Source organism: Antennarius striatus, chromosome 12 (assembly GCF_040054535.1).
Source record: "Antennarius striatus isolate MH-2024 chromosome 12, ASM4005453v1, whole genome shotgun sequence".
In the NCBI taxonomy this organism is placed as follows: Eukaryota; Metazoa; Chordata; class Actinopteri; order Lophiiformes; family Antennariidae; genus Antennarius; species Antennarius striatus.
In genome coordinates, this window is record NC_090787.1 from 466,793 (window position 1) to 489,960 (window position 23,168).

At 40.1% G+C, this 23,168-nt stretch overlaps 1 non-coding gene across 1 annotated transcript; it reads right to left on the reverse strand.

The window, feature by feature from the left end:
* Positions 1-21,984: 21,984 nt before the first annotated feature.
* On the reverse strand, positions 21,985-22,066 carry trnas-aga (transfer RNA serine (anticodon AGA)). The gene has a single exon. It is a non-coding gene; the product is annotated as a tRNA-Ser (tRNA).
* Between the last annotated feature and the right edge of the window lie 1,102 nt (positions 22,067-23,168).

Consider the following 23,168-nt stretch of genomic DNA (forward strand, 5'->3'; position numbering starts at 1 on the left):
AAAAACATTGAGAAAGAAGGCAGGAGTGGAAAGAAAGAGATGCTTGACAGGCTCCGTACTATACTCCCAGGCATTAGGGATACGTTCAACAAGAGCTCGCTGTTGGTTGACAACAACAGAAGTACGTGGCAACAGCTCAAACTGACAGCTTGCTGGTGCCGGTTTTCATTTGCTAACAAGCACATCAGCTTCCCGTTTAAAGTCCTTGTAGGAGAAACAGTGTGAGGTCGACAAGAAGGGAATTCGGGACAGACTCTCATAAAAATTACATCAGATCAGCCGATGCGGCCCATTGAACCGTACTGATATTGGGAGCAATTTTAAGTTTCCATTAATAGTAAGAGGCAGGTAAACGTGTTAGGGGATATATCTTTCTATTCCACTCAGTATTCTGGAAAGCACTGACCTTCCATTACCTTTTCAACAGACTTAAAATATCTGGATGAATATTTTAACCCTCTCTATACATGGATTTTTGTCTTTCTCCTTGTATAAACCTATTTTTCTGTCTTAGCTTCTCAAACTGATATTCACCTTCGCTTCCCTCTTTCCTCACTGACATGCCACTCTTTATCCCAGATCTTGCTCTCTCTCACGAAGGCCTTATCTCTCCCCCACCAGCACCACCACACACACCCTCTCAATCACCCTCACCTAAGCCCCCAGCCCCCACTGCTGTCCTTCATTTTAGTTTCAGGCGTCTGTCTCCTCAGCTTCGGCGCTGCAGCCGGCTAACCAAGCTGTCAGGGCCCGGGAGCGGTCTACGTCTGATTATGCTATCATATTGCTCTGCTGATGCAGTTATCTCCCGTTCGGACCAAGAGGAATCCAGTTTCATATTGGCCATTAATGTTTAACGAGACAGGGGTTTAGAGGTGGGTGTGGGGAACTGGTGACCCCGAGGGCTACAACAGCTTTGATCCATGCAGGCTGAGTGCCAGTGTGACATTAGGTTGACACATACTATACCATACATGTATATACCCGACAGAGCAGAGCAAGAACCTGTCCAAACCAAAGGAATGCAGTTTCAGAGGAATACGTTTCAAAGTCAGACAGAAGTATAAAGATGTACATATTCCAAGTTTCTATTTGTATACGTAGTTTGTATTACTACGCTTCACTTTCACAGAGATTAAAACATCTGTTGGTGTCAGGAATCTTAATTCTGTGCTTTCAACGGTGACTTTAAAGAAGCATTATATTTAAATAGCTGCAGTTTACCTCTAATGCACACTGGAATCTGACAAGGTTCCAGTTTTGTATTAGGCTTCCAATTACGATGCAGATACCATAAATTTCCAACTCAAGCAAATTACAGTGATCACTGCCCATCATCTCTCATCTGCTAGATATCTGGCAGCCCGCCAATCACTGAGCCATCAACAGACCTTCGGTTGATAGAAAAAATGCTCCAACAACTGAAAAAGACAAGAGGCTTGAGAAAAATTGATAACTGTGACCTATTTGCTATTCTTTCCCGTTCTCATTCTTAAAGTATTGATTGTTGTTAAAATCACACAAAGCTTTTAGTGCTAGCAGAGAGTGAATTGTGGTGATAATCGATCAGACAAGGACAAACAGTAGAAGGACTGGATGTTCATATATGCATATTTCCTCTGCTGTTGGAATTGATTTACATTCATAATTTGGGTCATCTTACTGTGGCAAAAGTGACTCAAAGGGCAACATATTGTCTTCATAAAGTTTCCTGCTTTATTGTCTTTCTGAAAATGATGTTTTCCACACATTTATCCTGGTTTTATGTACATACATATTCCACTCATGCATTAAATATAGAAGGTCAGAGCAGAGAAGTTCGAAAAATAATGGGACATTACGTAATGTTGTTGTGGCATTGATGCTAACTGCCTTGATAGAAAATACAGCCAGAGAACCAAATTCAACCATAAAAAAACATTTATTAAATTGTACACAGTTCTCAATCAACTATGATGAAGATACAGTAAGATAAAGATTGTATGGCCCTGTGATGATCTGGCGTCTAATCTGGAGTGTACCCTGTCTCTCACCCAGAGCTTACTCGGATCGCCTCTAGCACATGAGACAACTATGGTTGTCTTGTCCCCAAGAAAATGGATGAATAAATGAATGTCTTTGTGAAGTACTTTATGGCTCAAACCAATGCTGATCACAGCCACATCGCTGGACACGGTTGTGCTTTTGTGACTTTGATGGCATCTGTGGTTATGTTAATGGTGGGTATAAAAATGAAGCTCAGTGCATCAAAGTCTATGAAAACAAAGACAACTGCTGGCCAGAGGTCAAAGGACTACGTTTGGATGGTGTGACTCAAACGGTGCTCCTCAAACATGAAGTAAATGAAGCAGTAGAATCAAGACAATTCAGTCCAGACGTAATTTTAAATGACTGCTGATTAATTCAGAGTTAGTTTGCTCTGTCTAAGTTATCCTTAGTAAATCTTCTGCTCTGGCTATGAAGTAAGGGGGCAGCAAACCAGTATTCTTTTGATGAACCTCTGCTGCTTGATGGCATCATGGATGTGATACCAGCCGGGTGATTGGCCGGTCCATTTTACCCCCAGGACATCCTGCCTGCTAATGTTTTGCAATGAATAATTCTCATTCAAGGGATGCGCTCGATGAGCGGTGTTGTACGCTTGCTGGTGCCTCTGACTGAGGAGAGCTGGCTGATCGCACACAGAGCATTAGTTGTAACCAGTAGGTGGGCTCTTGTGATCAGTCCTGTCACCGAGACCTAACTAATTGAGAAAAAAGTAGAGTCTTGGATCTTTTAATTCAGTAAAAGAAGTATTGCCATGTTTATTTTTAAACAGACAAGGGCAAAAAATTATTTCAAATAATTGACATTTTGAAATAACCCAGGTGAATGCTGGTGCACAGCACCGTTACACCTGTAGGGCAGCAGTCGTATCAACTGGTAGAGGGTGAAACAGAGACTCTAACACTATACTAGTCACATTGGGAGGTTGTGTTGATGACGAGGAGAATGAGGAATGTATTTTCATGTGTGTTTGTAGCACTGCAGCTTGAGCCTAGCTTGCAGGCTTTGCTCCATATCTGATCACATATGTGAAGGGAGGATATCAAAGATTACAACAGATCTGAGCTTTTCTGTTCAAATCAATCCCCACTGGCAGCCGAAAGCGCAGTCCATTTCAGATATTGTGTTTTCTTTCTCTTGTTTTTTTCTTTTCTAAAGAATTGACCTTCAGATGCAGCAGCTGTAAGCCACTTTGAAGCCTAATTGCACTAGAACCATTTCCTAAGCAAGTGCATAATGAAGTAGAATGTACAAAGTGCAGCGTGCACTTTCCAGAGACACAAAGGCAAGGCTCAAAAGCCTGGGCGAAAGTGAACTAGACAATCTGGCAGTCACAATCAGTGGAAATGGGCCAGTACATACACAGTGTATGTGTATATATGTGTGTGTGTGTGTGTGTGTGTGTGTGTGTGTGTGTGTGTGTGTGTGTGTGTGTGTGTGTGTGTGTGTGTGTGTGTGTACTGTACAGACACAAATCTGTATATACATAGTTATTTGTAATATATATGTATATATATTTGTAATATATATAAATGTATAAATATGTGCCTGTGTGTGTGTGTGTGTGTGTGTGTGTGTGTGTGTGTGTGTGTGTGTGTTTATATAGGTAGATAACGCATGTGCAGGTGGGTAAGCAAGGTCAAGTAGAGAACATGGAGAAAAATGGGTTTACTAGAGGACAGGAGGCAGTGTCTGGATCTGAACATACAAGACAGTAAATGTCAAGAAAAAACCGTCGTATAACGGACTAAATATAAGAAGCTGGCCTGAACTGTCAATTGATAGTAAATTGATTAACTGTAGATTAACTGTAAATTGATGCATTTCGTAAAATGAAATGCAGAAGTTTAGAAAAAGAAGTCTTATCAAACAAGCATGTTTTCATGTCTTATATATTTTTTCCTTGTAAATGCATGCTGGGGAAAAAAGATTTACAATTCAGGAATATTTTGAATTGGCATTTAGTTGGAAGGCATCGTTGATCTGGCCTTACCCTTTCCACCAGTGAAGCTGAAGTGGCTCATGCTCTAACCACACAATAATTTACATTATCACACATTAAAGCAAATGTGGTGATGCTGCAATAGAGAAATGCTTAGACATTTATGTGGTGATGTGTTCACTGCTGTTGCCTTTACTGATATTTGTTATCATTTTCGTCTTTTCCCAATAGCAAATGCAATCCACATCTGGTTGCAATGGATAGTATCAAAGCAAAGCAAGCCATAAAAATATTTCAAAACATTTTTCAGTATCTGCAGATTTAAAAAAAAAAAAAAAAGTACATGTAGATTTGAATATTTTAGCCAAGAATCCTTGTGTTCGACAAATGGCATTGGCATTTAAACAGGGACAGTGACTTTCTATTAACGTCTTTGTGAAGAGGATCCTGGAGTCTCAACTATGCTCTGTGCAGATGGAGAAAAAGAGTGACTCATGTAATTATGACTATAAAGTGTGCCCAAGCTGTCGCCATACAAATTCTAAGCATGATCACTCCCACATGCTGAATTTTAGAATTTGCAAACTATAAACAGAAATGTAAAACTTAACAGATGTGATGACTATTTTTTTTTGTAATGTAGTGAGAGAACTGCCGTTATTGGCACAGTTCTTAATATATTACAGATATATCAATACATCACGTCATTCCAGTAATCTTGGAAACTATAGAAGCCAATGTTCATATTGTAATATGTGTGTGGTATACCTAGGCAGCAAATGCCAGGAATGTCAGAACCCTTGAACAGACACACAGCAGGGAGGTTGAGATATAAAAGGACAAGACTTTATTAACACAGGTCGTTCCTAAAACAGTCGTGGAAGGGCATAGTCAGGTCAGGAAGATAGTTGGGGGGGAAATATCTAAAACACACTTAGGGAACACTGCACACTAAAATGAAGACTAGTCTACTCACGGCTAACTTTTAGCATACGGCACAAGGCGTGCTACACCCCTTTAAGGCGCTGTGAAAGATTCCACCCACGGGAACCATAGAATGTCCCACCCTTGGCCAACCATTCCCACCCCAAGTAGCTACTTCTTCACGCACTGTCTAAAACACAAAAGATAAAACAATATAAAATAGGTATGACTAAAGTGCAGTGTTTACTCAACTCGCCTACTTGGCGAGACCCCCCCCCCCGGGGTCTGAGCTTGTGTCGCCGTCCAACTTCCCGGGGCAACGGCTTCGCTGGACGGCGAAGAAGGTCCACACAGTCCGTGTAGCAGCGGACAGCGTAGCAGCAGGACCAGTGTAGCAGTGGCAGCAGGACCAGTGTAGCAGTAGCAGCAGGACCAGTGTAGCAGTAGCAGCAGGACCAGTGTAGCAGTGGCAGCAGGACCAGTGTAGCAGTGACAACAGGACCAGTGTAGCAGTGACAACAGGACCAGTGTAGCAGTGGCAGCAGGACCAGTGTAGCAGTAGCAGCAGGACCAGTGTAGCAGTGGCAGCAGGACCAGTGTAGCAGTGGCAACAGGACCAGTGTAGCAGTAGCAGCAGGACCAGTGTAGCAGTGACAACAGGACCAGTGTAGCAGTAGCAGCTGGACCAGTGTAGCAGTGACAACAGGACCAGTGTAGCAGTGACAACAGGACCAGTGTAGCAGTAGCAGCAGGACCAGTGTAGCAGTGACAACAGGACCAGTGTAGCAGTAGCAGCTGGACCAGTGTAGCGGTAGCAGCAGGACCAGTGTAGCAGTGGCAGCAGGACCAGTGTAGCAGTAGCAGCAGGACCAGTGTAGCAGTGACAACACGACCAGTGTAGCAGTGGCAGCAGGACCAGTGTAGAAGTAGCAGCAAGTCCACACAAGGAGCAAGGAAAGCCCAGCACTCCCTAAAATGGGCCCTAATCTGACTACATGAGGCACTAGGCCTCCCCTCCTAATCTGGACACGGGGGCTAACTCCCCTTGCTATCGGTCTTCGTCGCTGGCAGCGCTAACTCACCACGGGCGACCCCTCCCTCAGGCTACCAGAGTGCCGTTCTGCCATACGTATTGCTCCAAGAATCTCCTTCTGCTGCATCTGTCAATCTTTTTCACTGCTCCTGTCTCTGCCCCCTCCCGCCACACCTGTACAAGGTCAGCGATTATGGTCCTTCTCCTCCTACCAAGTCTCACCACAATATTGTTTTTACTGGTCAAAATAACCCCACAATGGCACATGTTAGCTTTGTAGCTAAAGTAACACTCTTAATGTTTCTTACGGTGAAACCTCACCAGAAACATTTCATTCATAGCCAATCTGCTCCCACAAATGGGATTCCTGACTTTGCTGTCTGATAAAGCTCAGGAGAGATGGACATGGCCAGAGAAAGTTTCCCCTCCATCTTCTTGGTTTCCAGGGCGATGGCTTTAGAAGTCTGGTTCCAGGTATAATCAAATTCATTTCCTAAAGAGGAGCAGCAGTGATGTGACGGTCCGATATTTTTCAACATAAAACCAAGGGAGATGTCCAAGAAAAAACGTGGAACGCTTACAAAAACAAAAATGTTAATTTATGTCAACCACATTTATCTTGGACATAAACTTCAATTAGTACACGGAGAAGTTGATGTTGGCGAATCATTTGGGTTATCTTCTCATGGTGCCGATGACTCAAATACATTTAGCTCCAAGTCAACCATAATAGTCACTGTTACCCACAGCCGACTGCAGTAATCTGATTGGTTAGGGATACCTTTCTGTGCAGATCAGTGCTTTGTCAAAACAATCAGTAAGATTAAATAAGAGTACAGTCAAACACATAAAATTTGGAAATTCTGTGCAGTATATTTAAAAATCCAGCTCTGATATTACTGAAGTATATGCATTTAATCCATTACCTCCATTACTGTGTTGTTTAATTATCAAGTTATTGATATTTTGAATATTAATTCATGCAGTTCTTGATTATCATTCGATCGAGGTTAAGAGAGCCCTTTTTTTATTCTTGTAATTTTTTTTGGAATGACGTAATGGTTTTTGGGGGGTTTTTTTACCTTGTGTGAATAGCATCAGCAATTCATATCAATATGGATAGGGATCTATAGAATTCTGTCATTGTAAGAGTAGATCGTGGAGACCCTATCAGTTTATCACTGATTGCTGTACAACATAGCCAATGGAGTTGAACAACGAGAATAAATACAGGATTATCTGTGACCCTCCATATCCACAGAAATGCAGCTGGATTCTGCTCTTTATGTAGGGACTGAACACTGATGATTTCACTGGTAATCATTTTTTTAAGAAAAATAATGAGCCATCATAGTAACATTTAACACATTTGTAAGTCAGTTTTGTTTCTCCTTAGTAAAAGGCAGATTTGATATGACTCTGTGTCAGCAGTTGGTGGTATTTACACTGGCGCTTACTCATGATTTGTAGAAGTTATTCCAGTGTGACTAATAACTGAGATTGAAATGATTCACACAGAGTGGACTGAATAACCTTGTCCATTTTAAATGGTTTAATTTTTAATTTTAGTTATAAAAATTCCTTAAAGGGTAAAGTCTCAGGATTTATCTTTGAAGTAACCCAACCCTACCCTAGAATTCAATCCATCACATTTGGTATTATTATGTCTGGATCCCTTTTGTTCCAGATCCCATCATTTTCACATATCCTGACTGCACCGCACTGATGAGCATGTTTGTGTTGGCCAGCTTGTTCTGTGACATACAATCCCATGGTACATCAATAGCTGTCTGAGGCGAGACCCCTATTACTGGTTTTGTGTTGCATGCATCCAAGGCCCATTGCCCGGAAATGTTGGTTCCCTCTCTGATCTGTGTCTCCACATGTATGCCGCCGCGGTAGCATCGGACAGCTCCTGGGAATAATGGCGTTGATGCTCAGCAGCTGAAAACCAATCCATCACAGAGAAAAAATGGTGAGGAAAGGAGAGGGGGGGGCAGAGTCAAGAGGTGGATGAGAAAGAACAATGGCAGGGCTGCACTTCACCATTTTAAAAAAGCTATTTATCACGAGGGTCCACTGTCAGGCTCACCGCTTGTGTATCCATGGGGGAATCGAACCAATGCCAAACTCATTTACAGGCATCAATTCAGAAGAATGGCCCATCAAGTCGTACGGACACACGTGGAGGTGATCACATGACTACACCTGTGCCATTATGGACTCAAGATCAGTTTTTAGTTGATGCAGGTAAGAGTCTCAGTTTTATTGTGATGGAAAGAGATCACAGACTACATGCTGGTCCCCAACAATCAGCACAAATATACATTTTATTGAAATCAACTTTATTAATACCCTATTATCTTATTTTCTGTGAAGTTTGCGATGTAGTCGTCAAGGCAATACTACAGATCCACTTGTGAGGAGAATATTACAAGATGATTGTGACATAATACAAAAAGAACAATGACCTTTCCTGTGTCTCATCACTGTTTCCTGTTGCAAACAGATCAGGGATTCAAGTGGTTATTCAGTGTTGAAGGGCAAACGCTTTTAACTCACTTCGTTTTGTCAGAACATCATGAGGCCCCTCAGACATGAGGTATCTTTGTCATCTTATACCTGAACCTCACATGTATGCTACTTTAAATCATATTGTGGTAGATTGTATGGCACCACCTTTCTGCTCTTGTGAAAAATTAAAGCAAATCAAGGTTTTATTCCATTTATGAAGCCTGACTTATATTATTTTAAGGGTTGGCCCTGCAAACACTTCATCACATGAATGATCAGGTCTGTATTCTGAAAGCATTAGTGGAGCTCCTGCCAAACATTCAGCCTTTGGTGACTGAAACAAATTCTACCTTACTAAAACATCCCTTCTACCACCACTATTGAGTGTTTGAAATAGCATAGCAGGATTTAAAAAGAACATGAATGCAGTATTAACACCTGAATGTCAAACAGAGTGAAAATACACTGAATAATGGAGCTGTGATGCGGAGAAATGTAATGCAGCTTCTTCCATTGATGCAGAGGTGATGAAACAAACCAGTCATCAAACCTCAACCCCATCGAGGGCCGACTGCGTATTCTGGACTTAGAAGTGTTCTGTCGTAGTTTGGGTCGGTTTGCTGTTTAACTGTTGTGTTGTTTTGCTTCCTGTCATTAAGCATGTTTTCCTTGTTGCTTCCCATGTTCTTGCTTCATCTTCTGTGTTTCTATTTTTGGACTTTCCCTTTCCGTCTGTCTGTAGGACTCATGTTTCTTGTCTGCGTTTATCCGTCTCCCCCTTTAGATTTCCTCTACCTGTACCCCAGTGTCTGATTGTTTCCATCATGTCTAATTGTCCTGTCCTCCCTGTGCCACCTGTTTCCTATCGTCTGGTCCCTGCTGCCTCACAACCATCAGGTTCTTGGATTGATTCCTTTCTGCAGGGTGTTTGTATGCTCTTTCTGTGTTTGCGTTGGTTCTTTCCAAATTTTCCGGCTTCCTCCCACTTCCAAAAACATGCAGCTTAGGTGAATTGGTCTACAGGTACATCAAATTGAACATAGGTGCATATGTATACTGTATATGACAAACCATTCATCCTCCCTTCCCTCACACTGACTGACACTTGTTTTTTGATATTTGATGATTGATGCCCATTTTAAATATATTATTGACTTTACTCGCATTGTACTCACTTGTTGCCTCTCCATCCTCAAGCCTTATGACACCCCAACCCACCATGTTTACTGAAAAATGTGGCATCCAGCAACACAATCTCCCTAAAGTGAGGCTTTTCACAAAAAGAACTCCATCCTCTAGCATTTAAATAAATCTGACTTAAATGACAAAGGTGAGAGTGCAAAAATATCAGTCTTTTTTCCTAAAGAAACTGAAGTAGATGAAGTGTGATGACCTTTATTGTACAGAGTTAGTACTGTTGGACATTGCCAAAGTCAGTTCCAGAGCAGTCATCCAAAGTTCAAAAAGCAGCAGAGGGATTGTTCATGTACTCTTAGAAATACTGCAGGTCCAGTGGGGCAACAAAATGCCTCATACTTTGTGGTCCATTAAGCAATGCTTAGCAGGTGAGGAAGCTTACACATATTCAGCGGTGCCACTCCTCGCTCAGGCAACTTTTTTCACTTCAACTGTATCTCTGAACTCCAGGTACAGGTGTGTTTTCTACAAGAAGCAGATAGTTTATCGCTGAGCTTCATTCAAGATGGAGAAGATAGGTTGTAGCCTCTCTATTATCTCACAGGCAAACAAGCTATGGTATAATGTTCAACATGCATATCTGCATTATCCATGAAACAACAGTGGGTTGATTCCTCTTCATGTTAACATAAAACAAACAAAATAAAAATGAAAAGTAGAATGACAAGCAGAAAAAACCATTACAGGAAACATTGTTCCAATAACAACTACCGAAAGGTTTTTATAAATGATTCCTGTGATCATAAATGACTGGACAGTTGAAGTAAAGTTGGGACATTATTTTAATGCAGTGTTCTCTTTACGTATTTTTGAACTTTGACTTGTGGTCAGATTTTGAGGGAACCTTTTTGTATTTCAAGATGTTCAGATAAAATATGAAACTGGTGCCAAGATTTGTATTACTATTCAAATTTAACAGACAGTCAGCATCTTCAGATTACCACCGCTGTACATTCTGGATGACTTTCTCATTTTTGTAATTTGAGCAAAACTGTTACATTTGAGCTCAGCTGTCTTGTTCCTTTTGTTTTGTTGCTATGCATTGACATTTTAGGGATGCTTACATGGACTAGATGGAGCAGCAGCATCCCTGGAAACCTTTTGTGGCCTGCCTGAACAACACATGTCTCCAAATGCAACGCTGAAGGGATTTCTTCTGGTGGCTAGAATAACAACGAACAAAACAAACTATTATGGGTGTACTTGTTGACAATTACATGAGATATTTTTTGCAGTTTAAATACATATAAACACAACTACAAGCATATTTCCACCCCAGTAACAAGGATCTCTTGTGTTTCTCATTGCTTAAGCGAAGAACTTTTAACAGCAATTTCCTGCTCTCTGCAGCCTGGCTTCAGGTATAACAACTTCACTCACGTTCTTTTACATGACATTTAAATGACTGCAACAATGGTGTAACCACAGAGTCGTCACACAGTGAGGCTACATAACTTACAGTAGAGGAACACTAATGACAAGAGAAGAATGGTGTTACCTCACCCGAACACACATGGTGCATTCAAGCTACTTTGGAGGCATGCGGTGTGTTACACTTCACATTTATTTCTCAATTTATCACCCACATTTAAGTACCATACAGAAACCTAGCAGTAAATGAAGGTCATCTTCTCTGAAAGTAAGAAAAATTCTTCTTCAGAAAACTCCTGAAAAGCATTTCAAAACTTTAACAGGGACGCCGTGACCTTTGCCCACGCTGAATTTGAATTTTAGGTGCGGTGTATTTCAGAGACACATTGTCAAATTTCACTCATACATTGATATTAACTTATGTCTGATTGAGGCTGGATTTATTTCTCTGAGGGACGTCTTTAAGTCTGGTTTTAATTGCGGCTGGTGCACAAGGTGTCATTTTCTGGGTAATCTCAGTTCAAACCACTGGTCCCCCTGTCATTCAAGAGCCAGAGTATCGCTTGTATTTTAGAATGGATCCATTTTTAGCAGAATAAAATCTCTGTTCGGAAAAAAGAAAAAGAAATCAGCCAAAATCAAACATGGCTGTGTATGGCTTATTGGGAACTAATTTGATGGTGGAAACAATTAAAGTCTTCATGAGAGTGTGACTGCAGAAGCTCATTAAACAGACTTCTGTCAGCTGCAGCTGGATCGTGGTATTCCCCTTTCAGATACTGTCACCTTGTTTGCAACGTACAGAATGAATAAGTGGATTTCCATTTTCTTCAAGAAATTTCTAAAATTATTGGGCAACTTTTGAATATTTGACATTTGACTAAAAACACCAGGATTCTTTCACCCTGAGCTGTATCTTGATACCTTTTTTGAGGTAAATTCTCACAAAAGGACAGAGTGTAATTGATCCAGTTTACTTTTAACATTAAAAACAACATCACACACACACACACACACACACACACACACACACACACACACACACACACACACACACACACACACACACACACACACACAACAATGCAATCCCATGGGCAGGATCATTTTCACGCAACTAATGGATCCAGACACAGAATTGTTTCTCCTAATAACTGCAAGAAAATCTAGAACATGACTTTCCCATTACTCAAAAAGAAAAAAAAAATCAATGATTTATTTCAGTCATTTTAGTCCTCTTAATTGTATGAATCTTCTTTCTTGAACACTTAACACTTTTGCAAAGACATATCAAATCCATAGACGAAGGTAAACCAGTTGGTCGTTTTCCTCCATCAGCTGCACATTCCTTAAAAACATCAATTCTACTGCACTAATTCTTGTTTTCTCAGATATTCATAATAGTGGTAGTGGCAGTAATGTTGTTGTCCTCTAAACAGTAAATAATGTCCACTGTTTTCATTGCAAAACCCATATTTCACTTCTTTTATGGGACAAGGAGATTTTTAAGGTAAATTGTAGTACTGTAAGTCTCAGATGGAGTTTGGGAATCATTTGCTATGAAAATCTTTTCATGAAAACTTCAATGCAATGAGGAAATGTAATTCTAATGCACTTAGATGAGCTGGAGCCTCCTTCATCAAGAGAGAACAATGGTTTGTGTGGCTAATTTTCACTTCAGTCCTGCTCTGTCAGCCAGCAGGTGTCCAAACAAAGAGGAAGTGGAAGTGAATAGCGTGTAATAGGTCATTGGCTTGAAATGTGGAGTTTGGGGCACTCCATGTCCAGGAAAGATCGATATGAAGGGTTGTTGAAACGAAACAGATTAAGAAATTAATTGAATACCCGGCTGAACATGTGGAGTGTGTGCTGCCTCTCTGCATGGTCTGATCAAGTACTACCAGCTGCAGGGAGTGAACAAATCATGCTATTATTTTTAATTTGTGTCAGAACCTTTTTCCTGAATGGCGGCTCATTAAAACCATCTGTTTTACACCCTTAAACCCTGTGTACAAATACAAGATGAGAACTGATAAAAAGTTTTGAAAGAACAACTCACTTCAATATTCCCATGTCAACTTTCTCAGCATGTAGACTCATTATCTGCCAACAGCAAGTTGATGTACGGTTGGGTGGAATTTCCTAATCCATGGGGAATTTTTGGAGTTGAATTTTTTTTCTAATTAACTGAAACATGCAGAATTTATGATACGTGCATATATAAGGTGTCCAAGGCACACATTGATAGTGATACAAATGCGGAGACATAAGATATAGAAAAATAAAAATTACAAAATTGCAAATTGGCAAATTGCTGCAACGTGTTAAGTGGAAACACCAAGGATGAAAGATTACCAAATTATTACGCATGGACTAAATTCTGTAAGAAATGAGAAACATGTGGCACAGGGTGGAGGAGATGACCAGAGATAAGTGGAAACAGAGAAACAGTCACAAACTGGAGAGGAGCAAGTCAAATAGAAGACCCAATATGAAATCATGAGACAAGGAAAAAAGAGGTTAGAATAGATCTGGACTAATTATTTTGTATGAAATTTTGCATGGGGCTTATCTGACTCATTACACCTTTGACACCTATCAGCCTGTAGGATGCCATGCTTTAGAGATTGTACTGTATATCACCTTCAAACACGGTGAAGTAGGTCAAACGTGTGCCTGACTGTAGTCCAAATATCACGAGTCTGGGTTTTTGTACATGTAGTCTTCATCCCCATTTGTTTGCTTCCTGTGTAACAGCATTGCCAAAGCAACGAGATTCAACATAGAACTGAAACTGGAATTATGTTGTCAGTGCAAACGTTTATGGTCTGGAAAAAAACCAGTCCAAAACATGTCAACTCTTCTTTTATCAGCGATTCTCAGCTCTGGTTGTGAAACCACGTGTCATCCCATCGAAGCACCAGTGACGCTAGCCTTTGTGTAAGGAGCTCTAAAGCATTAACGACTGGGTACTCGCTAAAGCACAGCGCACATCTGCACAGTAGACAGTTTTTCATGCTCATAATGAAAAGCACAGGTGTAGCTGATAACATTCAGGTGTGCCAGTTCCAGGGCACTGGTGTTGTTCCTGCTGGCTCACCGTCCCGGCGTATCGGAACATCCAAATGGAGCGAAGCCATCATTAATGCTGCAGCCTCTATTTCTCTTTTACAACATTTTCTACATTGCCAAATAATTTATTAATACCACTTATTTTATGTTTTTCCCTCCTCTGTTAGAAGTGTAATAAAGGTAATTGCCTGTGCTTCGTTCACATTGACATGAGTTGATGATGGCATTTTTATTACATTGTTTTTTTTGCAGTATTACATGTTGGCAGCAGACACAGTAATTCATAGCAGGTAGAACAATACCGATGAATCATAAGACGTACACGTCAGTGGTATCACACCACAACAAATGTTTCACATGTTCATTATTTGGGCTTCTCATTTGTTTTGTGACTGTAGGTCCTGGCATTTGTCTTCTTTGGAAGCACACCCTTATGTAGTCACCCTGTGGGCTTTCCCTTACGACAGTCCCGAGGTGGGGTAGCCTTGAAAATCCCTGGTACTGCCAGAAACGACATCACTATCAGTGATACCGCAATAAAAAAGAATCATTACCAATATCTTCAGTTGGCCATCAAGACGTTAAATCACATTTGCAGGAGGAACATGACATCTTGGCATATTCCTTTTGACTCTTATAGCTACATATAGTATTACTGTTGGGCAATCATTTCACATATAGCCTGAGGTCAAACTGGGATACAGTATTTGTATTGCTTGTTATATTCTTTTGTATGACATGAAAAAAAAATGCTGTATAAATTAAGTCCATTTTCATGAGCTTACCGTAAAACGTTTCATTACTGAAGTGTCTGAAGTATGAAGGGTCTTCTAAATCACACCTTTCCTTTTCTGACCACTCTAAAAAGCTGTAAAACAAAATGCAGCCAGACCATTAACACAGTCTGTCTGCAGCTTCTGGGATTTATCCAACAACCGCTCAGCAAGTCCTTTACTTTTTCATACCCCATTATTGTCACATACTGATGTGTATGCAAAACAATAAAGATAGGTTGTTCTCTAAGGACGTGATCAGTTTAAAACTCATGTAGAGTGACACTGACTTTAACGGTGGATTTACAGAAGACTGACGACTCAAGGGAGTGGTCAGATTCAGGGGGACTGTTAAAGAGCTTTGTTTCTGCCAAACAATGGTTTGTTATATACAACATAAGTGGATCAATGTATCTGAAAAAACATCAATATACTGGTACATTTGCTGGTACATTTGTGTTGCCAACTGAAAGGTCTGGAAGGCTGTAAATACAATTAAAAATGACCAATAACTGCACTGTCTAGGCAGCAACATTACCCTCCATCATTGCCTCATTATTACCTCATAGTCGCATCAATGTGTGTGGAAACTGAGGTCAAACGGGCTCATTATCCCAGATTTCACTCATGTCAAAGTAAAAAAAATCTCTTAATCCTACCAAAGCTCTTAAAAGGTCGGAACTTGAATGAGATCAGTGCTTTGCGAAGGCATTCGCCCACCGTGTTTCATAATGTACCTCACCTTTCTGACAATTACATCAGCTTCCTGAGGTGAAGTCCGGAGCCGTTTCATAGCAAAACCTGTAGACGTGCCAACAAGACGAATGACACTGAGGACCTTCTCACTGCCCCTCCAGCACTCTGAACACTCTGGACAGAGTCTGGCATCGGGACAACCTCTGCTGGTCCTTTGTCTCCCCCCCGGGGGTGACCACATGTCGTGGTGTTGATATGGTTCTTAACTCAACCAATGTTTCATCCATTTTCTAACAACACTGTTTGATTATGAATAACTGCTTCCACATGTACAGGTAGCAACTTTATTTAACCTTTTTCAAAATGGCAGTTCAGTTCATTTTAAGTTCCTCTTCTTTAACTTTGTATGGTGACATTCTTTTTTTTTTTTATCAGCTCCTGAAAGCAAACTTTAGTTATGCTTCTCTAGGTCCAAGATGGCTATGTAAGACCTATGGTTGAATTCTCCCTCATATGCAAAAGGATAAAAATGTTTTTTTATTAAATATCTTTGCCAAGGATACATTTAAATGTATTCACTGCATTTCTATATAATTCAACACAGTGTAATATTTACAGTGAGAAACTGTAGAAGCCTCTTGGCTTTGAAGTGAAATGTTTTCAGCCAGCCTAATGCACGCCCAGAGCGATTCTTTTTTTCCCGTCTAGATTGACCTTGACCTGGATGATTGAGAACCAACACAGAAAAGGAGGAGATGATCCGAGAGTGGAAACATTTAGACATTTAAACAGACCAGCACTTCACAGGTGAGACTGCTGCTGCTTCGTTACTGAAAACATTTTCTTATATTTTGGTACGACTGACAAGCATTCAATCATATACCTTGTAAAGAACAGAATTAAGACTCTGGAGTCCTTTTGTGACCTATTAGAGATGTTTTAAATGTGTACAATTTAACCCTGCCTTTTTGATTCTTCTACAGTGTAATTGATTAATTTGTGTTAAATATTTAAAAAAAACATATGGGAAACTTTCCTTACACAATGAAAATCAAGTAAGTTCTAGTTTCATGATTAAATATATTTGTGTTGTCATGAGCTGTAGGGTTAGCACTCATATGCAGGACACCAGTGGAGAAGCTTTCTGTCACAGTTTAATCAAAATCAAAAATCCAGGAAAAATAAGAGAACTCCAGAAGTCCAACAAACTAGAGACATGAGCAACGGCACCAAACAATCTGACACAGAGCCAAAGGAGAAGCCGGCTTAAAAGGCTTCAGCCTAGTTAGTCTGATCAGGTACAGGTGTGGAGACGAGGCTCCGCCCACAGGTTCAGCCCCGCCTCCTGCCCGACACCAGCACAGCAGAGCAACATGACACAGACACGGAACCGTGACGTGTTTACTTACAGTTAGTAGATTTAGTTATCAAAATATTTTTAAAGGATTTGATTCATACAAATCCCAATGAAATCAAGAATTATTAGGAACCGATTCTGGAAATCCAAATGAATAATTACTGTGTGTCTGAGTTGATGACAAGATAATCCTTTACTGTCCCACAGTAGGGAAGTTTAATAATAATAATAATAATAATAATAATAATAATAATAATAATAATAATAATAATAATAATCAATAATAATAATCAATAATAATAATAATCAATAATAATTAGAGGTAAATGTGGAGAAATAATAATAATAATAATAATTAGAGGTAAATGTGGAGAACAGTGTATTGACCGAAGAAACAGATAAAATTATCCATAAGAATTTTATTTTTAGTCGCTTTTTAAATCAAATGAAATCAAATCAAGCTTTATTTATATAGCACGTTTCATACATAAAAAAAAATTAATGCAAATCAAAGTGCTTCACAAGATAAAACATGATAACATAATGAAACATATAACAATAAAAAGTGACACGTACAGCCACATATAATATGACACATATAATGTGCTGTTGTTTGTACATAACTTCTCTGTTTAATCATAAAGTGGCGTCAGTGTCTGATGTCAGAGCTGATTAGAAAAGACAACCTGAAAACCCCGACACATCCACCATGTCACATTAGCCCGTATGATAGTCAATTAAAAGTACATTACATGAGTGCAATTACTTAACCAGCTCAATCCCACATTTAGACACATGCAGCCTTTATTTTTAAATAAATAAATAACTCTTAAATTATTAAGCTCTTCATTAAACTAAACCCACTCCCAACTTTTCCATTTCCACAAGTTTAAATTTGTTGTAAACATAGAGCGGGTTCTTATTTTCTCACCCAGGAGCATACTTTGTGTTGCACGCAGACACTCCCCAATAATGACAGGTAAATCACACATTGTAACAGGTATTCAGACACATCTGAATATAAAACTGGATGTTCCAGTTCCCAGGTTACCTCAGTGCTGCAGACCTCTCAGTCCTATTTTAGTGTGGAATGACTTGTAATGCTGTCCTTATCAGGATGTCATATGAACTTCCTGTAGACAACCAGAGTGATTCAGTCATCCTCCTTCACAAGGGGAGAGGAGATAAATACCACTCAATGCACTGTCAGGCTGACAATTGTAAAAATTTGCTTTTGTGAAAAATTGATATAAATGCAGTGAATCCTGTCTTGGTCTGTGGAGGACTGATGTGAGCATGTTTTTTGCAGTGAAGCAGCTATTACTGTATATCACCCTCATGACGTTTACACTGTTTGTTACTTACCCTACACAAGTGAACCGTTCCAAATTTTCCGTAGGTATGTGTGTGTGTGTGTGTGTGTGTGTGTGTGTGTTTGTTTTTTGCGTGGCTCTGCGGTGCGCTGGCGTAGCGGTCAGAGTGTCTCCCACCGCTTGCCTGTAAGTCAGCTGGGAGAGGCTCCAGTAACCCCAGTGACCTGTAAACAGTGGAGGAAGTGGTTAAAATATGAATGGATGAATGAATAAAAATATAAATGTCTTGTCCAGTAGACACACATCTGTCACTAATCAGACTATTTTTAATGCAGTGAAAATTGATTTGAGTGTTAGAACAAAACCCTCTTTTGGAAAATGCATGAAGAACACTAAAGCCACACCTGCTTCGTTCATGATGTTTGAACAACCACAGAATCGTCTGCAGTTTTTGACCTCCTCAATTTATTCTGCTAAATTATTGTCCTTCCATCATCCCGTATGATGTCAAGGGTGGATGAGACATTTTGGGGTGAGAAGCACATCCTGTATGGTAACTCATGACATCCTTATTGTTTGTTGCATGTTTTGAAGGCTTTAGTCACTTAATGTCATTCTGTACAATACATAATGGGTGACATGCACACACCTTGACTTCACCACCTATAGTCATGTTATTCATCTTATCAAGTCACTGGTCTCCTGAGCTTTCAGTGCAATAGCCCAAAACAATGCGCATGACCACAGGGTGGTTTTCTCATGTCGGCTGGTTAGTTTTGGGGTTTATGCTCTCCATTAATGCCAGCGTCTCCTCATGGGCGCAGAATGGTGTTGGGAATGCAGACGGACCCCCAGAGAGCAGGTTCACCTGCCGCTGCTGTGGCAGCCCCTCATAAATCACTGTTACCTCCCACCGGTGGCACGTGCCGCTTTTGTCCTTCACAATGAGGGCCGTCCCCCATGATGGCTGCTGACAGTTGGTAAGCAGTGGGGCATTGATGCACTACACACACACACACATACTGTACACACACACACACACACACTACACACACACACACACACACACACACACACACACACACACACACACACACACACACACACACTCTTTTTTAGCTAAGTTCTAAATGTAGCCTGATTGTGGCTTCTATATCCAACTTTGAGGTGTCTTGTTGCCGTCGGTTACCTTATCCGACCTTAAATCAGACGATGTTGGTTGTGTTCATGTTTGTTGGCATCAGGCTGGAAGCAATAACAGCTGCAGTGGATTGTTTGAAAGCTGAAGGTAGTGTGAAAGTTGTTCTTATGAACACACACATGTACGTACTCATGCACGCACACACACACATAGAAACCCACACACACACACACACACACACACTCCCTGCAGGAGCAGAAACGTTAGAATCACTGCAGTGTCACTGCAGTGTGTCAGGGGCAGGTTGTGTATACTTTCAAAAATCAAAACCATAGAATGACCACAGTACTAGTTTAGGAAACCCAACAGTCACGTTTTTTAAAAATTACTTTTGTTATTTTGTAGTGATCTGTCCATATATGTGAATAAGGGTAGAACTATCAGAGGCATGTAGGAAGCAGGGTGGTAAAAGTAAAAGTAAAAATGTTTCTCACGTTGACGGTGACATTTTTGAATGATTACATGCTGAAGCACATTTTGAAAAGTTTTAGATTTCAAGCCCCGAAAATTGTTTTGTTTTGTAAACCAACAGCCAAAAAAGTGGGACAGAAGTTATCATTTTTAGGTTGAAACAGTTGCCGTGGAAACGACCCCTGAGGCTCTCTGACATTGTGATGGCTGGTGATGAATGCCTTCACTTTCCAAAACTGCCATGATGCATGTCTGAAATTCAAACTGGTTTTAGCAAAGACAGATGTGCGCACACACACACACACACAAACACACACACACACACACACACACACACACACACACACACACACACACACACACACACACACACACACACACACACACACACACTACTACTACAGTAACAGGCTGTGAATTGTGGAATTGCGCTATGTGGGAACAAAAGTGTTGAAAGATTACAAATGACACATAATGTGGATATAATTACCATATTTCTAATAGATTGCATTCTTCTAACTACAATGTAATACATTCACAATACTGTGGGGAAATGAAATTGCAGTGTGATGTATTTTTCAGGGAGGGTTTCACACCATACAACTCCATTAACGTGAGGCGTTGTCAGTATATATCATCTCTTTCCTTCACACTCTGGTCATGCCTGGGTTCCTTCTTTGTGTTTCAGCACATTTTTGCCTTCACGGTTTAATCAATTATGTTATTAAAATATTATCAGCAGACCACACACCAGAGACCTGCTGACATGCACATTCTGTGCATGTGTCATATTAACATGGTGACTCTGAGTTGTAAGCTTGAGCGTTTTGTTTTCCTTCACTTGAATCACATTTGAGTAATTTCCTAAAACTGTTTTTCACACATATTTTGTGTGTCCTCGTTTTTTATAAAGTTATATCTGGTGATGGAGTTTTCTTTTCTTGTTTTATTCAGAGTGCTAACATGAACAGCCACAAAGTCACAACAATTTCTCTCTGAAATGAAAAAAATAACACGATAGAGTCCATAATAATGGTGTAAAATCATGCATGCAGTCTTTATAGACTTAGAAGAAGAGATGCAGCTTTAATCATAATTTGTATGCTATACAACCCATCCATCTGTGTGACGATTACAGAGGAACGAGGAATGTTTGGAACAGAAAAGTGTGTTTTCATAAAGGCGCCTTTAACTTTTACATACTTCCACTCTATTTCAAACATATTACTTCTACAAAGAAGCATATACCTTCATTGTTGTTTGTCTGTATTGTTTGCTCACTACTTTGTAAGTAGGAGATGCCAAAGTGTTTCCAATGGAGCAGAAAAAAGCTGACATGGACTCCACTGAGTACCACTGCTGCTCTGGTGGCAGCGTCACCGCCGAGTCAAGTTTCACAGCTTCCTTGAATTTGTATCAAACAACAAAATTGTGAGCAATGGATTTAGTCGTAGTTTTATCGGGGTTAGTATATTATCGGTGAAAGAGGAGCAAGAGCCTTTCAGCGATCAAAGCAGCCCTGGTTTGTAACCATCGTTAGAAATTGAGTAAGATAACCTTTCACTTAATGAGAGGACCAGACCTTAGAGCAGAAACATTCCTTGAGGTCATACTTTCAGATGGTAGTACAACATTATTAACATCACACATAGTTTAGAAAGGTTGCAAATCTGTACGATGTGTACAGCACAATGCTAAGTGATTTGTGGGGTATTACATACAGACAGGCAGCGTTGATATTGTTCCAGGCTCCTGATCCATAAACAGACTTTTTATCAGAGTGAGTTTATTAATTAATTACCGTGATCAATTTTGATATCCATGTATTGCAGACAGTCTGTGCAGGGTGGTCGTCTAATTCACATAATACTTTGTGTTACACGATTACACACCTTCAAATATAATGTTCTACACCAAAAAGCTATCTGATGATGCTGCAGAACATTTTATTCAATTTATTATCATGTCTGAATATAACAGAGGACTTGAACACAACGTAAGCCAAAACCAAACTGATCATCTTGCTGATAGCACTGCAGGCTCTCAAACTGAACCCCTCCACTCGACTAATAAGATGATGTATTTCTCTCTGGACATGGATAATGACTGCTATTACTTTGTAAAATACACAAAACGTTGTCGGCAGGATTCGAACCTGCGCGGGGAGACCCCAATGGATTTCTAGTCCATCGCCTTAACCACTCGGCCACGACAACCACACCTCCCCTGACTGTATCTGTGTGATGACATCAGAGTCACAAACACCCACAACCTCATGGAGCACTGCAACCCTAACCAAAACACACACACACACACACACACACACACACACACACACACACACACACACACACACACACACTGAAAAATGCACAGATCTTCTGATATGGTCTGATTTTCTTTTAGACTGTAAGAAAGATTGTGTTCTCAATAACCCTGAATAATTTGATCTCACCCCAAACTTTCAAAAAAGCATGTTCTGTACATTTATAAGAGATTTGGGTAAAAGTCTGGTCTTGTTTTATTACACCTGAGTAGATTTACATCCCAGAAGCTCCAAACTCACAACTATGATAGGGTTATGGAGATGAGCTTGGATTTTATTACCAGTATTATCCACAAGTTTTCCCTTAACTGTCCTTGTTGAAAGTGAAAGAATCAGCTTTCCTTATTTTTTTTTTTTTATCCAAGCAGTTCTATTTTCCTTTAGCAGATAGTAATTTCTGGATAAGAACAAAGTGATCATGTAACTGTATCACTGAGGCTCTTTATCTTATGTTAATAGAACTATGTTCCTGCTTTATTTCCATGGGTGAAGTGGAGATGCCATCTTTTTCTGTGGGACATCTAACTTTCATACTGCACCTTATAACCCATTTGAAGAAGTGTAGCAAATGTTTATTCCTCCCCCCAAAAATCTATCACGGCATTACTTTTTAATTAGCTGTCTTGCTTGAGATAATAAAATCACCAAGCACCAGTGGCGCTTAATGTGTGTGTGCTCAAAGAAACAGAAACAGCCTCAGTCTATCAGTAGCATAAAGCCTGTAACACATAAACGGACAAGCCCCAAACCTAAATGCCTGTAATTAACTTTGCTGTTGGAGTCCATTAGCGCCGGTATATCGATTCCTCTACTTTGTGCCTTAAACTTTCAAACAACCAACAGTTTTAACCAGAAAGAGGAAACAATAAAGTATCGATAACATATTACTTTATTATGACTACTAAATACAGTATATCTAATCATACTGATGGCTTTAAAAGTACACTGTTAGTTAGTTAGTTAGTTAGTTAGTTAGTTAGTTAGTTAGTTAG